This window comes from Taudactylus pleione, unplaced genomic scaffold (assembly GCF_031769625.1).
Source record: "Taudactylus pleione unplaced genomic scaffold, aTauple2 ptg000438l, whole genome shotgun sequence".
Lineage (NCBI taxonomy): Eukaryota > Metazoa > Chordata > Amphibia > Anura > Myobatrachidae > Taudactylus > Taudactylus pleione.
The window spans coordinates 930,481-955,648 of record NW_028284840.1 but is presented as its reverse complement, the minus strand read 5'-3'; positions in this window follow the sequence as shown (position 1 = coordinate 955,648).

Sequence of the window (25,168 nt, the reverse complement as noted above, 5' to 3'; positions counted from 1 at the left end):
GCCTATAGGGGGGTATAGAGGGGAGGAGCTAGTCACACTTCATTTAAATTTAAAGTGCCTAGCTCCACTCAGCACCGTCTATACCCCCACTGTCTTGAAGTCCTCCAGTGTCCCCTAGTGGATGAAGGAGAAACTTTCACTTACCTGCGGACGCCTTTGAAAAAGGGTGTATCCGCAAACCCTATGGAGGACTTCTAGACGCTTCCACTCACCTATGGAAGTAAAGGCCGCTACCGCTCAGCAATCCCTTTTTGACTACCTTTCAACTGCTAGGGGGCAGCAAAGTACCTTTATGTTCCAGTTGATTTCCACCGTCCACCGTCTCACCAGCTCACAATCACAATTTAACCAAAATTATGCGGTTCAATTACAGTGTTCAAATAAGCCTAACAGGTCACACACATTGATTACTGAATACTATAATCACACTGGGGGCCGAACCCTAACAAAAATAACAACCCATACACCTGCTTTGTGTAATGTAAATGGTAAGCTGCTACCGAGTCACTAGGCCAACTCCTGCGCCTAGCACTTTAGGGTCCTACAATACCCTTAACATTTAGGTCCCGCGTTACACCCTAAACAAATACTCACAGTTACACACTTTTTTCCTGCGCAGAAAAATACACGTTAACTCAGTTATTGGCAATAATTGAAAGAATGTACACTCAACAGCTTTGTTCAAACACGTGGCAGCACTACCGGAAGTACGTATACGCTATTGTGCGTCTAGTCGCATACACAATAATGCGACCACTACACAACCGTATGACCTAACGTTAGCTGCGTTCGCAAAAGTGCGTCTCTATTGCACGCGCAAAAATGCGCCTCAGCCGCGTGCATAATACTGCGACACCCTTTTTAACGTAAAATACTATCAACAAAGGAAAACAAACTTTTCCTTTCTTGTCCCTGGATTCTAGTCAGCGTCCCTTGCTCACATGATAATGGGTAGCGATCTCTCAGCACCGAGTGGTTGCAGGTAAAACTGCGTGTGGCCACTATCCACCCTTTGGTGAGATATCGATAACCGCAGGTATATCGTGTGAGTAGGTAAGTGACCTCACTCTACAAGCCCCCAGCTAAGGATACTGGATTACTACCTCTATAAGCACCCACCTATACCTTCTAAAACCTGCCTATAAACCTCTAATATTGATGCTATTTGTGTACGCAGTCATACAGTGAAATAAAGACTTTAGACCTTGAACATGTGTTTCCAAAGCACAAAGTATTATTCAAGTAAAGTACAGTTAGTTACACGCTGTGATCTAAGTACAATTTAGCGCAAACAATTATACAGACCCAAGATACAGTTATACATACGCACGCGCTCTGGACCAGATCCCAGCATCAGCAAGATAACCTCCGTCAATCAGCAATCAGCAAGAAGACTCCCGACTGGGGTCCCAACCCACACATTTATACCCTTACAGAAACACAATAGAAAAGTTTGTTGCTGATACCATTAGTTCCCCATATCGCAGCACAGACGGTGTAATGGTAGCATTACTGCCTCACAGCACTGAGGTCGTTGGTTCGATACCCACTACGGCCCTAACTGTGTGGAGTTTGTATATTCTCCCTGTGCTTGCGTGGGTTTCCCCCGGGTACTCCGGTTTCCTCCCACACTCCAAAAATATACTGGTAGGTTAATTGGCTCCTAACGAAATTACCCATAGTGTGTAAGTGTGTGCACATGTGGTAGGGAATATAGAGTGTAAGCTCCACTGGGGCAGGGACTGATGTGAATGGCAAAATATTCTCTGTAAAGCGCTGCGGAAAATGTGTGCGCTATATAAATAACTGGTAATAAATAATAAAATAAATAAATAAATATCGTTGTGAGCATGTTACAGGGCATTTAACAGGTTGATTCAAATGGACACAGAACAGCCTCTAACAGCTTGCTGCCTCCGTTTCCCGCCTCATGCAAATCTTGGCTGCTGGTTTTACTATGTACATTCTGGTGTTTTATACCTCTACGGTCCATAAGTTGCGAATGCATGTTGCGATCTCCACACCGATGATACCGGGAAGCTGTTGAGAAAGTGCAGATCAGTATAATACCAAACACAGCTTACTTATCACGTATTAAACCTCAGATACCAAAATAGCCTTTATTTCACAGCATTTGTAATAAATGAATAAAACTTGGATCTTTTACTTTATATCTATGGAACCTTTTGTGTAAGTGTGCATTATGTAAGTATTAGGGATATGGGTAAAAACGCTAGTTAGCTTTGTGCAGAAGCGTGCGCACTAAGCTAATGAAAAGCGTTCGCATGCTGGGCCTCATGCATTTGCTAATGTGTGACATTTTAACAGCGCAACTCTGTATTAATGTGTGTATGAGGTATGGAAAAAGCTGCGATCGCTTAATGTTAATAGTAGCATCGCCATATGTACTTAAGTGTGAGTTTAGCTAAAATGGCGCTGAGCGGCCATTCGCAAAATGGCGTCTTGCCGATCTCATTTCCAAAATGGTGTCTTGCGGCCATTCGCAAGATGGCGTCGTTTCGATCTTATTTTCAGCTGATCTTGTCTCAGCCAATTATCCAGCTTCGACATCTATCATCCAATTGATCAGTGTAATCTTGCAGTGTAGTTTTGTCGCTCCCAGATGTTTTATGCAATGCAATTGAGACGCATATTTTGAGCAAGATAAAAGCTTGGTGCGACGAAGTCACCTGGGACCTGGTGCGCCGGGAGAGCTATTTGGCGTGACCTGAGAAACAGTGTATAATGCAGAATGAATGGGTTTCCCTGCACGTTACACCCCATCAGGCTTATCACAGACTTTTCATTGCAGCTCCCACGGTGAATTGAATCTCCCCCTGTAAATAGATTTGGTACAATGACGGTCAATTTATGGAGTAGTTTGTGTAGCCATAGAGATAGGACTAACCAAGCCCTGTAAGGGTACTGAGTACAGCAACTGATAATGATACAGCTGATCTTGATTTGGTGCATCAGAACTAATATTACTAGTGCTAGTCCTGTGCTGTCCCTGGCTAGTGGCTGGCACACATAATGATCACAACGGGAAATGTGCTATCATCATCATTCATGGCTACCACAGTGCAATTACTGCACATGTGCACCATGAGCCCCCCTCACTGCACATGTGCACCATGAGCCCCCCTCACTGCACATGTGCACCATGAGCCCCCCCTCACTGCACATATGCACCATGAGCCCCCCCTCACTGCACATGTGCACCATGAGCCCCCCCTCACAGCACATGTGCACCATGAGCCCCCCTCCCACTGCACATTTGCACCATGAGCCCCCCTCCCACTGCACATGTGCATAATGAGGCCCCCCTCACTGCACATGTGCATAATGAGGCCCCCCTCACTGCACATGTGCACCATGAGCCCCCCCACTGCACATTTGCACCATGATCCCCCCCACTGCACATGTGCACCATGAGCCCCCCCACTGCACATGTGCACCATGAGCCCCCCCACTGCACATGTGCACCATGAGCCCCCCCCACTGCACATGTGCAGCATGAGCCCCCCCTCACTGCACATGTGCACCATGAGCCCCCCCTCACTCCACATGTGCACCATGAGGCCCCCCACTGCACATGTGCACCATGAGCCCCCCCACTGCACATGTGCACCATGAGCCCCCCCCACTGCACATGTGCACCATGAGCCCCCCTCACTGCACATGTGCACCATGAGCCCCCCCTCACAGCACATGTGCACCATGAGCCCCCCTCCCACTGCACATTTGCACCATGAGCCCCCCTCACTGCACATGTGCATAATGAGGCCCCCCTCACTGCACATGTGCACCATGAGCCCCCCTCACTGCACATGTGCACCATGAGCCCCCCTCACAGCACATGTGCACCATGAGCCCCCCTCCCACTGCACATTTGCACCATGAGCCCCCCCAACTGCACATGTGCACCATGAGCCCCCCCACTGCACATGTGCACCATGAGCCCCCCCACTGCACATGTGCACCATGAGCCCCCCCCCACTGCACATGTGCACCATGAGCCCCCCCTCACTGCACATGTGCACCATGAGCCCCCCTCACTCCGCATGTGCACCATGAGGCCCCCCACTGCACATGTGCACCATGAGCCCCCCCACTGCACATGTGCACCATGAGCCCCCCCCACTGCACATGTGCACCATGAGCCCCCCCTCACTGCACATGTGCACCATGAGCCCCCCCTCACTCCACATGTGCAGCATGAGGCCCCCCACTGCACATGTGCACCATGAGCCCCCCACTGCACATGTGCACCATGAGCCCCCCCTCACTGCACATGTGCACCATGAGCCCCCCCTCACTCCACATGTGCACCATGAGCCCCCCCTCACTCCACATGTGCACCATGAGGCCCCCCACTGCACATGTGCACCATGAGCCCCCCCACTGCACATGTGCACCATGAGCCCCCCCACTGCACATGTGCACCATGAGCCCCCCCTCACTGCACATGTGCACCATGAGCCCCCCCTCACAGCACATGTGCACCATGAGCCCCCCTCCCACTGCACATTTGCACCATGAGCCCCCCACTGCACATGTGCATAATGAGGCCCTCCTCACTGCACATGTGCACCATGAGCCCCCCCACTGCACATGTGCACCATGAGCCCCCCTCCCACTGCACATTTGCACCATGAGCCCCCCCACTGCACATGTGCACCATGAGCCACCCCACTGCACATGTGCACCATGAGCCCCCGCCACTGCACATGTGCACCATGAGCCCCCCTCACTGCACATGTGCACCATGAGCCCCCCCCTCACTCCGCATGTGCACCATGAGGCCCCCCACTGCACATGTGCACCATGAGCCCCCCCACTGCACATGTGCACCATGAGCCCCCCCCACTGCACATGTGCACCATGAGCCCCCCCTCACTGCACATGTGCACCATGAGCCCCCCTCACTCCACATGAGCAGCATGAGGCCCCCCACTGCACATGTGCACCATGAGCCCCCCCTCACTGCACATGTGCACCATGAGGCCCCCCACTGCACATGTGCACCATGAGCCCCCTCCACTGCACATGTGCACCATGAGCCCCCCTCACTGCACATGTGCACCATGAGCCCCCCACTGCATATGTGCACCATGAGCCCCCCCTCACTGCACATGTGCACCATGAGGCCCCCCACTGCACATGTGCACCATCAGCCCCCCCCACTGCACATGTGCACCATCAGCCCCCCCTTCACTGCACATGTGCACCATGAGCCCCCCTCACTGCACATGTGCACCATGAGCCCCCCTCACTGCACATGTGCACCATGAGCCCCCACTCACTGCACATGTGCACCATGAGCCCCCACTCACTGCATATGTGCACCATGAGCCCCCCACTGCATATGTGCACCATGAGCTCCCCCTCACTGCACATGTGCACCATGAGCCTCCCCCCCACTGAATGTGCACCATCATGCCCCACCTGCACATGTGTAAGATGATGCCCCCCACACATGTGCACTATTATGTCGTTGTCCCCGTCCCCCCCCCCCCGCACATGCGCACCACTTCAGTTGCCAGTATTTCATACCCATTCCAACACACCTGTATAGGATGTCATAGGTACAGCTGCAGCACACCTGTATAGGATGTCATAGGTACAGCTGCAGCACACCTGTATGGGAGGTCATAGGTACAGCTGCAGCACACCTGTATAGGATGTCATAGGTACAGCTGCAGCACACCTGTATAGGAGGTCATATTTACAGCTGCAGCACAGCTGTATAGGATGTCATAGGTACAAATGCAGAACAGCTGTATAGGAGGGCATAGGTACAGCTGCAGCACCTGTATAGGATGTCATAGGTACAGCTGCAGCACACCTGTATGGGATGTCATAGGTACAGCTGCAGCACACCTGTATAGGAGGTCATAGGTACAGCTGCAGCACAGCACACCTGTATAGGAGGTCATAGGTACAGCTGCAGCACACCTGTATAGGATGTCATAGGTACAGCTGCAGCACACCTGTATAGGAGGTCATAGGTACAGCTGCAGCACACCTGTATGGGATGTCATAGGTACAGCTGCAGCACACCTGTATAGGATGTCATAGGTACAGCTGCAGCACATCTGTATGGGATGTCATAGGTACAGCTGCAGCACACCTGTATAGGAGGTCATAGGTACAGCTGCAGCACAGCACACCTGTATAGGAGGTCATAGGTACAGCTGCAGCACACCTGTATAGGAGGTCATAGGTACAGCTGCAGCACACCTGTATAGGATGTCATAGGGACAGCTGCAGCACAGCTATATAGGTATCACTGGGTTTGCAATTATGTTAACAGAGGGCCTAATTCAGAGATGTACACAAACCCGATGATTAGTAGCTAGCTAGCTGCTGTGTCTGGCATCGCAGGCTCCCCCCTTACATCCCATCTCTCTCCCTCACTTTGCCCATCTTCCCCCCCCCCCTTTCTGCCCCCCCGTCTTTCTCCCCATGTCTCGATCATCTCTCCCCACCCTCTTCCTCCGGTTTCTCTTTCCCTTTATATCCCCTCTCTATTATACCACACACACTTTCACACCATCTCCCTCTTTCTCTCCATGTCAGTTGTGTCACCGCAGGTCTCTACTGACCACTTCCTCTGTAATGAGCCCTTGAGGTGTCCAAGCCTCAGACCACTGTGACCAATGAGGGAAGGAGGGGAGATCTTCTCTTCCCTCATCTGCAGTGGGTACCAAAGCCTGACCCTGGAGCGTGGCATTAGAAGCAGTTAGACCTGTGCAGGCACTGTGCCCTAGACAGACTTATATAATAGATTGTAATAAGTAACCAAGAGTTCTGCAATTATATACCACCCCTACAGTAGGTCTCTGATACCACTCCCAGTATGAATATAATAATTTACAGTAGAGATGTGTTATTGCTTATAATGCACACGTTTTCCTAATGAACACTGATGTGATAACGCATTAGAACTAAGCAATATTAGCAATGACTTCAAAATCAATATTCATATAGATATTATTTACAGGAGTTTATGCATATATTGTGCATTTGTGTTTTATAAGCATAGTGTAAAGCAGGAGCCTCTAGCAGGGTACAGAGGACAGCATAGCTTTGAAGGTCTGTTGCTAAGATTCTATTCAGGACAGAAAATAATGGACATAACTAAGTATCTAAGCAACAACTACTTGTAAACATGTCCTGCAAACTGCTGTGTCCCTGACTGCATAGGTTGGAAGCTGGAACAGTATATAACTTATCCTGCTAGTAAGAAAATACTTAACTGTAGCTGGAGGAACAAACATTCCACAAACATTCAAAAATCACCTTTCCTGAATGAATCGTCCATCGGAATGGAGACATTTCCTAGGCTGCCTGGCTTAGGCTGTGGTGTGTGTGGGGTACCTTTGTGTCCCTGTCCGTCCCCAGCTCCCCCATTTCATGCATTTGCTGAACTGGTCCCAGTGGTCTGCAGGTCAGTGCTGCTGTCTGTGTCCCACCCTCAGTTCACAAGACAACAACTTGAATCACAACTAAAAAGTGGAGAAATTGAGTGGGGGTCTTCCCACATAAACAAGATAGAGGAAGAGGATGGATGGGAAGAGTGGGAACACTTTCCCGCATTGGTTGGTAATGGCCTGAGGAGTGAGCCAAGACCACGCCGACCTCATCAGAAGACCACTCCTGGTTTCTTCATAGACATAACACATTTGCAAAGACAGCTGGTTGCAGGTAAGTGAATTAGAATTCTACCGTACCTACAGAATCATGAATTCAGATCAGAGGCGTAACTAGGGTCAATGGTGCCCAGAGCAAATAAAAAAATGGCGCCCTTTGAAAACAAAATAACTGCCCCTCCCAGTGGCATAAGTTCATCCCAAACACCCAGAGGCAAGTTATAATTTGGTCCCCCCCCCCCCGTCACAGCCGCTGACACTGTAATGTAGCATTTCACATGCAGATACACCCACAGTCGCACACAGAATATAGGCAATCCACATATCATTTTAATCTGCAGAAGCTGCTCGTGCTTCAAATTCACATCGCTGTGCGAATAAGACTCATTTGAAGGGAAAAACTCTCACGAAAGGATGCTCGGCGTTACCGAGTCACTCTGCAATCAAGCGTTGTCACACGGAGGATAGATGTATGTGGACACATCTGTATGCGTTAGTCACAGATAAGATAGCGACTTGTATGGTGCAATTAGTATGAGGATCAGAGTCCTCCTGATGGAGGTGAAAGCCAGCTAATGTGGGGTGAGGAGCCCTACTGATATCCCTGGTGGAAAGGAAAACCACTGATGTGGGCAACACTCCTGACACCCTTGATGGAGGGGAAAACCACCTGATGTGGTGGCTTTGAAGACTGAGTTTAAGTCAAGATACTGTAAGACTGTGGTGGGACTACAAATTACAAAATGCTGACTGCATCACATGCCGGGAAGTTGATTCACCAAAGATCTCCCCCCAGACTCAGTCGCTGGTGCCCCAACTAGGGCTGCTGTCAGGGAGGAGAGGGACGTGGAGTTATGGGTGTGGAGGGTGCCGGGACTGCTGCACAGGTCCACGGCTAGGGATGTCTCCAGGGGGAAGTGGGCCGGGGAATTGTTGGTGAAGGGATGCACCGGGACTGCTGCATGGGTCCAAGTAGCTATAGCTGCCACCAGGGAGGAGTGGGATGGAGAGTTGTGGGTGTGGGGGGCACCAGGACTGCTGCATGGGTCCGAGCAGCTATAGCTGCCACCAGGGAGTGGGACGGAAAGTTGTGGGTGTGGGGTGCACCAGGACTGCTGCATGGGTCCGAGCAGCTATAGCTGCCACCAGGGAGAGGGACGGAAAGTTGTGGGTGTGGGGGGCACCAGGACTGCTGCATGGGTCCGAGCGGCTATAGCTGCCACCCGGGAGGAGTAAGACTAGGAGTTGTGAGACATAAGAAGCTGCTGAGTAGCGACACCAATTAGTAGGGACAGGCTATAGATAGACGGAGGCGTGTGACACGGAGCTCTCTACTAGTGTATGGTGGCTTCTCAGGTGCCAGGAAGAGGTGCCATGTATTGGGCGGCCGTGACGGTACACTCTGGATTACAGCCCTAAGTTGGGTGAATATATTGTGTGCAATGGAGGTGCCCCTTCAGTGTTGGAGCCCAGCGTAGGCACCTCCATTGTCTCCCATAGTTCTGCCTCTGCCCCCTCCCCCCAAGTAACAGGGAGAAGGAGGCACAGGTACTCACATGTAATGGGGATAAGGGAGCACAGGTACTCACATGTAATCGGGAGAAGGGAGCACAGATACTCACATGTAATGGAGAGGGGGAAGCACAGGTACTCACATGTAATGGGGAGAAGGGAGCACAGGTACTCACATGTAATTGGGAGAAGGGAGCACAGATACTCACATGTAATGGAGAGGGGGAAGCACAGGTACTCACATGTAATGGAGAGGGGGAAGCACAGGTACTCACATGTAATGGAGAGGGGGAAGCACAGGTACTCACATGTAATGGAGAGGGGGAAGCACAGGTACTCACATGTAATGGGGAGAAGGGAGCACAGATACATGTAATGGAGAAGGGGAAGCACAGGTACTCACATGTAATGGGGATAAGGGAGCACAGGTACTCACATGTAATGGTGAGGGGGGAGCACAGGTGCTCACTAAAGCAAATCACAGAGATATGATGGAAAGAGTCCCATCTGGCAGTGCTGGGCATGTTGATAAGGGAGGTTGGGGTCCTTTGTCAGCCAGTTAGGAGGGTACAGGCTCCACATCAGCTGTACCTTTGTCATGCAACCAGAGAGGGACAGGAGGGAACAGGCTCCACATCAGGCATAGGATGTGTCCTACACACACAGCAGCACATGCCATCTCTCTAGCTGTGCGGTGCATCAGTGGAGAGAGTGGAGCATCCCTTTCTGATAGACATGAGAGAAACATCCCTCCAGTGTTACCAGAACAGGGCACTCCCCGTTCAGCAGCAGCAGCAGCAGGGACTCCGCACTACTGTGCTGAGATAATCCGAGAGGCCCCGGGGTGTGTGTGACACCAGACTGATCACTGCCTGCCAGCACTCACCACTGTCTGTGTTTGCCTGACACTTCCTCTGTCTCCCCAGTAGGGCTGGCCACAGGTGGGGTGTCCGTTGATGGTTAACATCAATAGCACAAAAACCATCTATGGTGAACCATCAATGGTTTGCACCCCCTCGATGGCCAACGCTGCTGGGGGGATGTAGTCAAGAAGCTGATGGTCTAAATACCGACCACCGGCTTCCCGACTGTCTAACCCCGGCAAGGTACTAACAACAGGTGTCGAAAACCCGATGCCTGTCATTAGACCTACGCCGGGAGCCTGACACCTGGCATACCGAATGAAGGTAAGCCAGGTGCGGACAGCCGCGGGGGGGGGAGGGTTAGGTTTTAGGGCTCCCGTGGGGACTTAGGGTTAGGCACCCCCCCGGGAGGGTTAGCTTTAGGCTAGTGGAAGGGGGGGTTAGGGTTGAGCACCCCCGGGGGGAGGTTAGGGTTAGGCATCCCCCCGGGAGACTTAGGGTTAGGTTGCGGAAAAGGGGGGTTAGGTTTAGGCACTTAGAGGGGGGTTAGGGTTAGGCACTTGGGGGAGGTTAGGGTTAGGCACCCCTAAGGGTGGGTTAGGGGGGGAAATAGTGTTAGTTATACTTACCTTATTAGCGATCGGGATCTTCACCTCTGCCGGGCTTCCGCTGTCGGGATTTAAAACGTCAGCCGTAATACATACTACACCCCTGCTGGGGGCATGCCGGACTGTGGGCCAATCAAAAATGGGGCGAGGCTAAGCTTCGTCCTGTCAAGAGAAAAAAAAACGGCTCCCAATCATCCATCGATGGCGGAGAACCATTGGTTCTCTGTCATCAATGACAAAACTGGTTGACATCGACCCGCCACCATCGATGCTGTGAAAACATCGATGGTCGCTGTCCATCCTTGCTCCCCAGTGTTGTGTGAACCCAGGCACTGTCAGCAGTAGGTTTAAATAGCTCTTATTTGCATAATTTGCTAATGAACTGCTCAGTTTTTTGGACTCCATGATGGTAATATGCACAACTGAATTGATATGTCCACTATCATAACACGAGTGTGACTTTCCATTGACTATTGGTCTATTCCAGCAGGCTATAATAGGAACAGGTTCTGCCCTTTGCACTTTATACTTGTGTGGAAAATCTATAAAGTGCTTATTTATCCCAGTTATTGAGAACAGTGAATAATTTAATATAGGACTTGATTGAGCCTTGGGTATTTATTGGTATTATTGTTGTATTTATTTTGAATTGATGTCATTTTGTTTTTATTTATACAATAAATTTTATGGTTCATAATCCATTCCATCCTATTTTTAGCATTTATTGAAGCTAGCGCTGTCTATTTGCTGTTTAATAAGTATTGAGGTGTGACTACCCTATTTATTAACAGCTGCTTTAACACAAAAACCCTGTGTAGCGGCTGAGCAAAGAACTACTTGTTAGTTTATATTTTGCAGGTCCATAACATCCCTAAATTGAAGACCCTTTACTGGCAACCCCTCCGTGCGGGCACATGCCTCAGTTACCACACACTCGTTACGCCATTGCATCAGACTTATGGTATAAGCAGGCTTGCCTACCCACCCAATTTGGCCGGGAGCCTCCCGATTTTCGGGTGCCGCTCCCGGCCCCCCGGAAAGGCAGGCAAGCCTCCCGGAAGCCTCCGACCCTCCCGTCCTCCCCCCTGAAAAGCTTAGAAACCCCCGCAGCGGGGGAGCCGGTGACGCGATTCGCGCTGAAAATAATGGCATTGTGTAGAGGGGCGGAGCCACGATGACACGATCGTGCGGCTCCGCCCCCGGCTCCACCCCCAATATACCACCTTCTGGCTGGCCCGCTCCCGGCTCCGCCCCCAATGACCGCCCCCGCCCCCCCCTCTGTTAGCCGACAATCAGCTCCCTCCTGGAAGGCTGGAGCTGATTGTCGGCAAGTATGTGGTATAGCATCCATTGGGTACAAGTTACAGTGCCACTGTCAGTCTGAATTTATATTTCATGATATCTGTTGCTGAAATAATCCAGTTTTCATTTTATAAAATTTTTTTACCTCTTTATTTGACATTGGAGTTTATTAACAAACACAGGGCCTGATTCAGCAAGGATCGCAGTCGCTTATACGCACGCAATCGGATGATTGTTGCGTCCTGCGCATGGGTATGCATCGCAGGGAGTGTGCGCGAACTAGCAATTGCGTACGGGACTGCGATTTGTAGGTGGTGACAAGGGGGGGAAGGCGGGCCCTTTTTTGGGTGCATTATGTCCCTTTGAAAAATGCTCCAATGCTCTTTCTGGCACAGGGCTGCAAAAAGTCTAGTTATTTTATAGACTGTACTTGATAAATGCTACTTGAAAGCTGATTGGTTGTTATGGGCAACTTCTCCATTAGTTCGCTTCTCCACATTTTTCACTGCTTGATAAATAGACCCCTTTGTCTGGTGACTATGGAGGGTGTTCAAGCACTGCAGTCTGTTTCTCGGCCAAAAACTGCTTCACAGAGAGGGCTGTGTGGGCTGGTGCTTTGTCCAGGTGGAGGATGAAACCATTTTTCCACAGCTCAGGCCTCTTTCTTCTAATTTCCTCCACCCCTGCTTCCCCATTGATTTTCAGCTATCATTCGGATGCTGAGTCCACAGTCAATTTGAAGAATTTTCTCAATTTGTTTCACATTATTATTTATTTTTGATGTGCAAGGCAGGGGCGTTTCTAGAGAGGAGGGGGCCCGTGTGCAGTCTCCGACATTGGCCCTCTTCTCTCCGCCCGGCAGGGCACTGAGCTGTGCGCGGCCAGCGCCGGAGTTATAGACTCTGGGCACTAGAGTGTGCCCAGAGTCTATAATGTATGCACAGGTCACCGGGAAAATGGATGCGGCGGCCATTTTCCCTGTACTGCGCATGCGCAAACGATGGGAAAATGGCTGCCGCGGGCCATTTTCCAGTCGTTTTATAGCGGCGGACCCCCGCGCCGACGTGGGACTCAGGAGAGGTAAGTAATATTATGGGTGCAGGGTGTGCGGTGCGGGGCCCCCCTGGACCCAGGGTCCTGTGTTCTCCGCACACCCTGCACCCATTATAGATACGCCCCTGGTGCAAGGCCTTCCGGGATGCTCATAGTCTTCAGCATTCTCACGACCATCACTAAATCGTTTGTGTCACTCAAACCCACGTGCAGATGGGTTAGTATACAGAAAGATTCGGTGGGCGTTTTATTCGATTTAACTAAAAATCTTAAGTTAACGCGTCGTTCTAATTTTGAACTAAGCATTTTTATGACGCACCGGATAAACACAACTTCTTGGAACACTGTGTGACAGCAAACTATCTGTGCGAGAGGGGGGAAAATTGCCAGACTGTTTTGGGATAGTCCAAGGTCAATGTTCCACCACTCCCTGTTAACTCACGCAGTACGGTTAAGTACAGTCTCTCTATTTATTAGCCACACCTCATATATATGTCAGTGTACATTGGTCCCTTTACTCTCACTCATGGGAGTGGGGTCTCTGGACCTGATTCAGAGCCGCTCGTAAGCGGCCGCTCGTTCGCTCCGAGCGATGTTCGCACAACTGCGCATGCGTATGGGTTGTAATACGCATGCGCGAACCAGTCATTGCGGTCGGAAATTGTGTGCTCGCAAAATAGCGAATGCCTGCTAATTTGAGTGACAGAATGAGGCGTTTGTGGGTGGTAACAGGGGAAGGTGCTTGAAAACGGGGAGTGGAGATCCGAACGCAGGCGTGCCAAACGGTCAAAACAGGCGTTTTAAGGGTGTGCATAATTAACAAAGCAGCGTCATCGACCACGTCACTTGGTTGTCTTTTAGCCTGAACTGCTCGCATGATTGTGGTAGGAAAATCCAACCACAAGCACTGCGAGCAGTTCAGACGCCTTTCCATGTACTCGATTAATCTAATAAATAGCGGAGATGACGTAGGATGTGAGCGGCCAGGGGGGCGTATTTTAAAAAATAGCGAGCGCATGTTTGGTTCGCTCGTTCAGACATAGAGGCGTCAACAGATCGCAAAGAGCGAGCGTTCTATTTAAATATCCGGCCCCTTTTTCTGAACGAGCGAGCGCAAATAGCGTCCGGCTCTGAATCAGGCCCTCTGTCTTGTGCCTCTCCTGCCAGCATGGGCCAATTCAGCAGTTTTACTTCGAAGTTCTTTATTTTTGAGGATGGGGTTCTCCCCTATGTTTTTTAAAAAACAAATATTATGTGCAAGTCGTTTACATTTTGGGGGTCATTCAGACCCGGTCGTTAGCGCCGATGCGCTCGGACCGGGTCGATGGCCCCCCACAGAGCATGCGCACGACGGCGGTCTCGATCCAAAGGGGGCGAGCTGTCGATGTTGATTGACAGCTCGCCCCGTTTGGAAGGCGGGCCGGGGGGGTGGCAGCCCATGGGAACGCCTACCGTTTGGGAGCGGCCCCAATGGCATCACTAGCCAGAAGCTCTCCGGGGCTTACGACAAGTGAGACCCTACCCTAGGGTCTCGTCGTAAACCCCGATGGTCGCGATGGTCTCTGACCATCGCGACCATCACTGGAGCGGTCGTTAGAGCTGTGGGTGTTAACCCACAGCCTAACGACCGCAACAGAGGCAGGTGGTCAGGATGCAAGTGGCCGCCCAGTTTCTGAGCGACCGCTTGCATCCTCCGACCGCCTCTGAATGAGGCCCTTTATCCTTTGTGCACTGCCGACAACAGCTCAATTAGAAATGTAAAAGCAGAATACTCTACTAGGTCTAATTTTAGTTCTCATTTTAAAATGTGCTATTTGTCAGTCTGCGGTACATGCAGGGGACAAAAAAAGCACCAAACTTTTTCTGACCACAAGTTGTGGAAAATCTGAGTAATTAGTTAAAATTTCCCCAAAATACCATATTAGCATCACAGAAATATGTACATTTGCTGAGTCAGTTTCACATTTGTTACCTTAAAAGTCAACTACTGCACTCTAAATTACAATCGTTTGTAAATATTTTTCACGTCTTTACTGCTCAGTATTTCTCACTTGCCTCCGCATAATGTCGGTAAGTAGCTGGCCTAATGTTCCAACACTATATAGTAATAGGGAGAACCTGGCTTAAGAGCTCTGGAATGGCGATATAGAGTAGGGCCCAGAGATGGGTGCAGTAAGCACAGAAACTGTGTTTTTCTATTGTTGAACGTCAGTCAGATTCTATTCCCGTGTGTTAGAAACTGAGAACGCACATTGGAACGCAGTGCCGCTGAGACATTTTGAGGTCCCTGCTACTTGGCCAAGTATGGGGGCGTGCGCACAACTGTTCAGGAAAATATTTTTCATTGACTGTTAATAATGTGGCCTGCTAACAAGCTTACAATAATTTGATATCTAAGAGCAAACGCCATAGACCTGATGTTACCGCTGCTGTTATCGAGCACGCCATTATGTTGAATGTGTCGTTATTTGTAATGTGTGTTTTATTATTCTCATTTAGGACAACAGAAATGTAAGCAGCCCATGGTCAGGAGTGCTGAAACCAAATCATCTAAGACACTTTCAACTTCAGGATTCCCAATGGGAAAACGGGAACTTACACATACAAATACCAAGTTATCCAACAAAGCCAAAAATGTGCTATTTCCTCCAATTCTGGACCTATGGGCCCAGAATGACGCCATGCAGAGGTCCATTACTTTACGGATTTAACACATGGTTCAATTTTTTACACAAATATATATATATATATAAATTATATATATATATATATATATACACTCATGACTAAGGTGGTTGTACACCGAAACGGCTGTCGGGCCTGGGGCTGACATGACTGGTCACCAGGTGCATGATAAGTACTCTATTTGATACTGGCTCCTGTTATGTGATCCACAGCTGATTACTACAATTGTTGAGTAGGCCTATCTTTTAAATGTCATATTATATGTCTTCTTTGCATATAATGCTGGTGTGCTGGTCTCTTTTTTTTGTCTTAGATAGGACTGAAGTGTACCAAATAAATATATCAGCAAAGTGGTGGATGGCACTCAGGGACCAATTGTCCTTTTTCTAGGACAATTAGTCCATGAGTCCCATCCACCACTTTGCTGATACACATGGTATTCCAGGTTAGGCATCGGGGCGGATGTTGTTGTTACTGCAGGAGTGCCGGGCAACATTTGATGTTTTATATATATATATATATATATATATTATTCTATTATTTAAAGATGCACACAATGCCATATATATATATATATTTATAATTTATAGTATATCATTTACAAAGTTTGTACATTTATGTAGGATATGTAGAGCGTGGAAAAATTGGCCACATGTAAGTGGGTCACCGTGACATGATTCATGCAGTTAAAAATAGAAAGATTGACTTTATTGCCTTCTGAAATTCAAATATTTGTATTTAGTATTGTAAATATATAGGTTGCATTAAATATATTGTCTTTAATACTAAAATGTGCACGTGATTCAGGTTTAGCTCATTGTCCCTACATACTGTACATCCAGAGCTCATTAACGAAACAGCAGAAAGGTTTCTATTCACCCTGTAGTCATTGAAAGTTCTCTGTGGTTGCGTTACCTTTCCTGATTCAGAGACATACGCTAATGCCGCCGCATTAACAGCCGCTGGGATTTGTATTCAGTTGCCCACCGCAACAAAGACGCAGATCGGTCTCAGATTAGCAGATTATTGGGCAGCTAAGAAACCCTGTGGTCGAGCAGAATGGCCATAGGGATTGAGCCGGAGCCATTTTCACTGCGTACGGGATGGCAGTCACCGGCAGTGACTTGCACCAAAAGCGGTTGCAACGCGTCTGCATTTGATTCGCCACCCCTCCGACCCCGCCCACATAAGGCCCCTTCCTGTCAATCACTTTGCTGCAAGCGACAATGGTAATGGAAACAGACGCATGCGCAGACCACCGATTAGAAATTTGCGCTGACCCCCATGTTTTGGTTTTGGTTCTCTGACAATGAGGGAGAGCTGGCAAGTATGCAATATCTTTAATGCAGATACGTCCTTCTGGAGATATGAGCTCCGGAACTGAGCAGGTGTGGTCTCACCAGTGGTCTACATAGTGGCAACACCACCTCTCTCTAGACCTGACAGAGGTGGACACAATTCAGATATCGGTGGAGTTACAAGATTATTTGCTATTGCGCATGCACAAAAAATTCTGAAGTCCCAACGGTGCATGGAGTTCCACTGAGTGTGCGCTATTGCGAACAAGATCGCTGGCATTAGGAACGGCGAGGCAAATCCATGGGCATTCCTGGGTGGTGACTGGGAGGTGGCCTGAAGTGAACACAAGACATGGGAGTGTCGTGAGCATGTCTATGCAACCGGCTGCGTTCGTAGATGCAGCGTCACAGCCACAGAGGCCCTGTTTAGCCAAAGGAGACACTGCACCAGCTATAGGCTGTTGCAAGTGTCAATGGTGAACACAATGAAGCACTGATGGTAGATTGTTTAGAACCACCGACGTAGTTACACTGTACACGGACATTGAAAGTGAGCGTCGCAGGGTTTGCACTCTCCAGCGTACGCTAGTACAGAAGGAGGAGGCTGAAGCTAGCATTTGCATGTTATCGCCACTGCGACTCCACAAAAATATTGCAATCACGGCTGCAATAGCGCCCACCTCTGAATCATGCCCTCTGTCTGCTATTATTTTCTCTTCCCGTGTAACCTAGCATCTGACTGACCTTCCCCGTTGCTAGGTTACATGGTTACTTCTACCCTTAGCAGAAGTTGGTATTTTAGTACCAGTAATATTATATTCAGCCTTAGAGCATATTTGCCAACTCTCCCTCATTGTGAGGGAGACTCCCTGAAATAGCAGCAATCTCCCTGACTCCCTGACCAGTCTAGTAATCTCCCTGATTGCACCTTACCCTCATTATCTAGCTGTTATAGAGAGAAAAAAAACAGAGATAGATACATTCAAATGGGATCATTAGTATCATTTCCCTGCATTGGTTATAGCACAATGATCCCTATGGCTACATGCATTATCTGGAAAGTATCAGTGTGTTTTCATCAACAAGTAGATCTTACTGACTGCTTTGGGGCTCGGTTACATTTGGATGTAAGTCAGTATTATGACACGCCTCTCAGATGTAGCAGGACACGCCCACTTTACCACCGCGCTCATAGGTGCTGCTTTCACACTCTCCCTGAAATGCTTTTTCAAAAGTAGGCAAGTATGGCTAATGCCGCGTATCCACGTTCCGATAGAGGAACGATAGTACGATAACAACATTGTAATCGTTCCTCATCCTGTAATGTGCCTACACTGAACGATATGTCAAATTATGACTTGCCTCCGGGCGTCTGGGATGAATTTACGCCACTGGTTATTCAGTGCAGGCACCCTCCCTCATCCCCGAAAATGTACGATCTGTCGTTATCGGCAGATTGACCGGCATGTTCAGGCGATGACTGATGTTGAAAAACAACCAGCGGGAGCGCGCATCGCTGGCTGTTTTCCACATGTTAATGCCCGATTTGTGAACGATTAATGAGCGATGAACGACAGATTGGACACTTTTGGGAATGAGGGAGGGTGCCTGCACTGAACGACATATCGTTCAGTGCAGGCACATTACAGGATGAGGAACGACTGTACGATTACAATGTTGTAATCGTACTGTCGTTCCTTTATCACCTAGCTGGGTACATACACACTGTAGCGATGTTGGGCCGATTAGTCATTTCATAACGACAAATCGCCTAAATCGCTCAGTGTGTACCAGCAATTGCACGGTCCCACGGTCACTAGCAACAGTGTCTAAATTTCATGTGCTGCACATCAAACCTAGAGGTATCGCTAGTGACCTGTAGTAAGTTATGCACGCAATCGGGCGATTGTAGCGGTCTGCGAATGCATATGCATCACATTGGGCACGATTCAATTCAGCGCGATGTAAATAGCGCCGGGAGATAGCTCCCGGAGCTATTCAATTCATCGCGCTGTTAGGTCGGGGAAGGCTCGTTATCGCGCCTTAAACAGGGTGTTTAGGCGTGATAACTGGCATTCCCCGACCTAACTTCCCGGCACGAGGCTGTTTTCCCGGCGCTAAGGGCAGAAAACAGCCTCGCGCCGGGACTTTTGTCGGATTTCTTCTCTCATCCCCAGAGGGATGAGAGAAGAAATCATTAGTCGGACTTGTCAGCGCGGTGTATTGAATAGCTCCGGGAGCTCACTCCCGGAGCTATTTACATTGCGCTGAATAGAATCGAGCCCATTGTGCTTGCACTAAGAATCTACTGCGATCGGCACTGCGATCACAGTGACTACGCACACCTATGGCAGAGTGATTTACAGGAAGTGCCATCTGGGGGGTGGTGTCGAGGGAGGCGGTCGTCGAAACGCAGGCGTGCCAGTGCGTTTGAACGCTGTTACAGGGGTGTGCATTAATTAGCCTTTGCGATGCCATATGCAGCTTGTCCTTTCACTGCGTGGGATGAGGTTAGCAATTCCTGAGTAAGGTCAGACCTTGTGCAAGTGTGCGTGAGGCTGCGATTGTACTCCATGTTACCCATGTTTTGGCAGATTTGCAAAGTATTACGGATGTGTTGAAGGTTAGGTGGGCGTCCGTATGTTGTGCTGCGACGGCATAGCGATCGGAGACAGAAGCATATCTTTGCAGTGAGATTGCGTGCGTAATCATTATTGTGATCGCAGTTGGGATCCGTACTGAATCAGGCCATTGTTTGGTTCACTGGAAAATCATGAAAAATAGTGTAGAGAGGAAACTATAAAAACAAAACAAAAATAAAACAGAACACTTTGAAAAATCAATTTTGCATTGCAAAGTGAATGAGATTCCGCAACCAAATCACTTTATACCACTTCCTGCTTTGCGAAAGCGTGGAAAGGAAAGTAGATAACAACATCCTATATTGCAAAAAAACAAAACATCATGAAAATGAAAACATGTATACAAGAGACGATGAAGAATACGGCGTAGTGGAGAAACCGTTGGTGCAGTCAGCAAGACACAAATTAATTGTTGACTGAAAAACATTATCCACTAGTCAACATTTACAAAATAAACATAGGGCAGTTATACCCCTTTCAGACATCTCGAGAAGCCAAGTCTGTCTGAAAGGTACCTACCTGGGAACACGTTACTACTCCCGAGAAGCACCAAGCAGCTTTTACATGGAGTTGGCAGCGCAGAGCGTCCTATAGGACGCTCAGCGCTGCTGCTTTGAGCTGACAGCACAGAGCGTCCTATAGGATGCTCAGCGCTGCTGCTCTGAGTTGGCAGCACAGAGCGTTTCAGCGCTGCCGCTCACCACCCGTCCACACTCCCGCTGGACCACCACTACTGCCCCTATTTCCCGGGCATAGCATCGGGTGACGGGGTGAGATGCTGGCTCGCTGGGGGTTCTGCCTGCCCCGGCCACTGTAGAGGTGAGAGGCGGGGAGGGCTGGGTGGGACGCTGCTGCTGCCGCAAATATGGGTGGGCGACTGCTCTTTGTGCACCTGTACCCGGCCTGTCCGGCCCTGGCACCTCGGCCGCTGCTCTGCTCTTCTCTGTGCCCGTGATCAGTGCCAGGCAGGAGACTTGCGTCAGCCAGAGGCCTGGGGATGGGGGCGAGCTGCCAGGGCACCCATGGGAGGTAGTTTGGGGACATGTTGGGCAGTGATTCAAATTATGTGCACCCCCACATACACAGCATGCCAGTCACAGGGGGCACATTGTTGTGTGTGATCAGGGCCTGGCACCACTCACATCAGCTCCACCTCATCTTTGTGTCCAGCAGTTGCCATGTAATGTAAAAAACCCTACTCTTGTCTGAAAGGGGTCTACCTGGGAATTTCCCGGGTAGACGTTGTAGTGTGAAATGGGGGTCTCTACCAAATACCCGGGAATTTGCACAGGAGAAATTCCTGGGTCTGAGCAGGAAATTTCCCGGGTCATATGTCTGAAAGGGGTATTACTGACACGTTAGACCAGTGGTTCTCAAACTCGGTCCTCAGGACCCCAAACAGTGCATGTTTTCCGGGTCTCATCACAGAATCAAAACTGAAATATAAGCTTCACCTGTGGATCTTTTAAGATGTGTCAGTGAGTAATGAATACACCTGTGCACCTGCTGGGTGACCTGGAAAACGTGACCTGTGTGGGATCCTGGGGACCGAGTTTTAGAACCAGTGCATTAGACTGTAATGCCTCCAGCCTTATTACTGTATGTGAGCAAATTCAAGTTGACAATCGGGGCTATGACTATATCGCGATGATAGAAATGTTAATTCTAATGATTTTAGGGTCTGTCCATGAGCTACAACGTTTAGGCCCCTATTTACTACAATCGGTTGTAGTGTGATAATTTCACCTAAATTTGCATTGCAAAATAGAAATTTTCACAACAATGTATTAACAATGTATTAATGTATTGACATTCTCTAGCAGGACAGAGCTGCGAATCTGCACTGCACAATTCTTACAGTATTTTTCGCCAAACAATACAGTGAGAGTACCTCCGTGCATGCATCGCCGGCTAGCGCTATTTAGACCACAAAGCTGATCACAGTGTCGGCTTGCGGGCTCCACAGGAGTCGGGGAAACCGGAGGGGGAGGGGGGACCCTGCTGAACATCATCTCCAGGGCTTCAACCCAGTATTTTTCCATAATTGCCCCTTAGTGCATTTCAAGTATGGGAAATGCAATCTGCTTACTAAACAAATGCGAATTAAAGGGCTTGGAGTAGTTTTTTACGAAAAGGGTGCGAAAACACCCGTTTTCACATTATTTTAGTAAAAAAGAAGAATGATAAATAGAGCCCTTAGGGGCCTATTCATCATGAAATAGTTTTTACTTGAGATTTAGTTTTCAATTGTAAGCAAATTAATTGTAAAAAAAAAAAAATCGAATTCATGATTCCTTCCTTACAAAATATTCACTCCCGAAAAACTGCTCCTTTTGCGGAGACAGCTTTTCGGGAAGTGAGATAGCTTTCACCTTCAGCTGTGCCTCCGAGAATCTCCGCCGGCTTTTTTTCAAACAGCGCATGCGCAGCACTAACAATAAGTGGCTGAGCTCCTATTTTATAAGACTGATTTATTTTATTAAGACTTTTTGAGGCATGTCTGCAGTCAGCTCCTATTTTACCACAGTGTCAGTGCCGGCCCCCCTCCCCCCATGTGCGCCAGTGCCAGTGCAGCCCCCTCCCTCCCGCTGTGGCTGTTGGTGTCATTGCCGGCCCCCCCTCCCCTGCGACCGCCGTTGCTAGTACAGCACCCTACCTATGCGGCCACCAGAGTCATTGCTGGTCCCTCCTTCCCCTGTGGCCGCTGGTGCCAGTGCAGCCCCCTGCCTCCCCCTGTGGCAGCCAGTGTCAATGCCGGCCCCCTCCCCCCCCGCGCCAGCTGGTGTCTGCAGCTGACACCCCCCCAACCCGCCGACGGAGTCTGACTGTCCTAACCCCCTCCCACCACGCAGCCGCCGCTGCTCCTAACCTCCCCTCGGTGCCACTGCAGCACAAGCCCCTGGCAGCAGAAGAGCACAGGAGAGATCCAGTGACAGCCAGAGACGCCGATGGTAAGTAAAAACAGCAGAATGGATCTGAATAGATTCCCCTGCTGCATAAGCTGCTGTGTAAAGGGCAGCTTGTGCATGTTATGGGATGCTGTACGCCAGGGGTCTTCAACCTTGGCCCTCCAGCTTCTGTAGAACTACACATCCCAGCATGCACTGCCATAGTTTTAGCATGCCTGGGGCATTTCTAGAGAGGAGGGAGCCCATGTGCAATCTCTGACACGGGCCCCCTCCTCTCCGCCCGGCAGCGCACTGAGCTGTGTGCGGCCAGCACCAGAGTTATAGACTTTGGGTACTAGAGTGTGCCCAGAGTCTATAGTGTCTGCACAGGTCACCGGGAAAATGGCCGTGGTGGCCATTTTCCCTGTACTGCGCATGAACAAACGACAGGAAAATGGCCGCCGTGGCCATTTTCCAGTCATTTTACAGCGCCGGACCCCAGGGCTGACTTGGTACTCCGGAGAGGTAAATAATATTATGGGTGCAGGGTGTGGAGTGCGGAGCCCCCCTGGGCCCAGGGACCAGTGTTCCCCGCACAGCCTGCACCCATTATAGATACGCCCCTGTAGCATGCTGTTATATCAAAAAGGTGGCAGTGCATACTGTTATGTGTAGTTCCACAGCTGGAGGTCCAAGGTTGCAGACCCCTGCGTATGCCATCTCAGGGTGGCGTATAGTATCACTCACAAGTTCAGAAAAAAATGCTTTTTCGGAACTTGATGAATTACACAATTTCCACATCCCCGTATCGAGGCACAATTGTAAGTTTGTAACCAGGAGATATCTGTGATATATCCTGCGTTACATGATTGATGAACGGCCCTGACACATAAATTATACAAAATTAGGTGAAAATTTAATTTTTCACCTGCTTTTGGATAAATTAAGTGATGATGAATAGGCCCCTTAGGCTTTCAGGCCAGTTAATGTTTTTTAAAAATAATTTTGTACAGCTTACTGACTTCTCCTTATCGTTCTCTTTCTGCTTCGCTCTTTTATCCCCTAAAATTTACACAATTGTTTCATAAAAACCTGATTTAAATTTGAATGTTGATGAAAATATTCTTCCATTGATTATTAGTAACTAATATTAGTGCAATTATTTATTTATTATTTTATCCATCTCAGTTCACATAACTGGTTGTCAACTGAGTTTTTAACGTGTCTTCAATGGGGATGTGGTTAAAATCCTGTCAGTTGGGATACCGGCACTAAGAATGCCGACACCTGTCAGAATCCCGACGCCGGCATTCCAATGGTAAGTAGCGGGGTTAGGGGGATGGTTAGGGGTTAGGGTCAAGCACTAGGGGGAGGGTTAAGGTTAGCCACTAAGGGGGGAGGGTTAGGCTTAGGGGAGGGGAAGGTTAGGTTTAGGCACTAGCGGGGGAGGTTAGGGTCAGGCACCGGGGAGGGGAGGGTTAGAATACTGGCCGACAAGTGTCGGTATTCTAACCCTGTCAGGATGCTGGCGTAGGGTATTTAACCCCGCCGGGATATCGAGCGCTGGCATTCCTTCAATGCACTTTTAAATACTGCTGTTCTTAATATAAATCCTGAAGGTTGAAGCATTTGTGTATGACTCACTAAACACCCCACTCTGTCCAAGGGCACAATGTTACATTTTCTTTTATTTTGCTTAAAACAATAAAAAAATATAGCTTATTAAGAGAAATATTCATTTGTCAGTTGCTGACATCACGTATGAATGACACTTCTACCAAACCCAGACCCCTAATCTTCAAACACTGTGGCAAAAAAGAGAATTAATAATGCAAAAACTGTTATAAAATACACAACATGTATGTATTATTTATTTCTATAATTTTTTTATATGACATTTCAAGAACCAAATAATGCAAACTGTTCATACTACAATTTTATTCCTGAGGAAATGCTACAATTTTATGTCCATGAAACACACAGAAAAAGTGCTTTTTCCTTCACTTTGGACTAATTAAGAGATGGCCTTTTTGAACTATTGAGGCTGTGTTTTTACATGGTCATGTGAATTAAAGCAAGATCATAATTGTACTGATTGCACGGTCTTCTGAGGAAAATTATTTAGGAAGCTATAAAACTGATTTTAAAATGTTTTCACAGTAAATGATTCACACAAAAGATTGGAAAATTATTTGTGCACTTTCAGCTAAAAATCAAATAATTGACAATATTTTTCATGTGTCTGGTATATACTACCACAGTATATTATTATATTTTTTTTCTTCTTTTATGGGTTCATCTGAACCAAATTTGTACCAAGTTGAAAAAAATTAAATTTGGAAGTATTTTTGGAAGACTCCTCTTGATCCCCGGTAGCATTTGAAAATTCAAGTTTAACAACTAAAAACCAGTGGTGTTGCCAGGGGCCTGACATGACAGGCAAGGATTAAAGTGCCTACTGTCCATCGCCCAGCACAATGGATCATGTGGGCGGCGCTGCTGTCTGCCGGACCAGTTGGAGGAGCCAAAGCCACGGATTGGCTGGCGGCTGTGTGAGGATGATTAGTCTCTGAATACATTTATGTGAAACTGTCACTTAGGGCTCTATTTACTACAATCCGCATATTGAATGCGGATTGTAGTGTGATATTACCGAGTGAAT